This window comes from Natator depressus, chromosome 27, assembly GCF_965152275.1.
Source record: "Natator depressus isolate rNatDep1 chromosome 27, rNatDep2.hap1, whole genome shotgun sequence".
In the NCBI taxonomy this organism is placed as follows: domain Eukaryota; kingdom Metazoa; phylum Chordata; order Testudines; family Cheloniidae; genus Natator; species Natator depressus.
The window spans coordinates 12,296,266-12,296,875 of record NC_134260.1 but is presented as its reverse complement, the minus strand read 5'-3'; positions in this window follow the sequence as shown (position 1 = coordinate 12,296,875).

Below are 610 nucleotides of genomic sequence, written 5' to 3'. Positions count from 1 at the left end.
ACACTGCCTACTAGGGGCAGGGACAAGGAATCCCAGCCCTTTGTGGGTCTGGAAAGCTGCCCAGCAGGGCAGTAAAATACCCATGGCCATATCTGAGCAGGACCTGGGGGAGTCGTAGGGCAGTGGTGTCCTCAACCCCCCAGAGCAAGCTAGAGCCACCTGGGCAACAGGGAGGGGACTGATCACTGGAGCCCCCCGCCCAGCCATCGCCCTGGACTCAGGCTTTGTGTGGGGGCAGGGAGGCATAAGGCCACCCCCCAGCCAGTCTTTCACCCCCTGGGAGTCCCCACTCCAGGGGTGACCTTCCCTGGCATCTGTCCCCGGTACTGCTGGGCAGCCAGGCCCCTCAGTAGGGGGAGATGGGAATCGGGGTGTGTGGGGGGGTCTCCTGGCTGTATAGGGGCTGGTTGGATCGGGGGGGGGTGTCTCTCCTCCCTTCTCCAGCCCCTCCCATCGCTCAGCCCCTCTGCTGGGGGAGGGGGGCGCTTGGACCACACCCCTCCCCCCCGGGGGCCGGCGAGCCCCCGAACCTCGCCGCGCCCCCCCCCTTTCCGCCCGCCCCGCCTGCGCATTGTGTGGCCGCCGGGAGGGGCCGGCCGGCGGCCGCCCC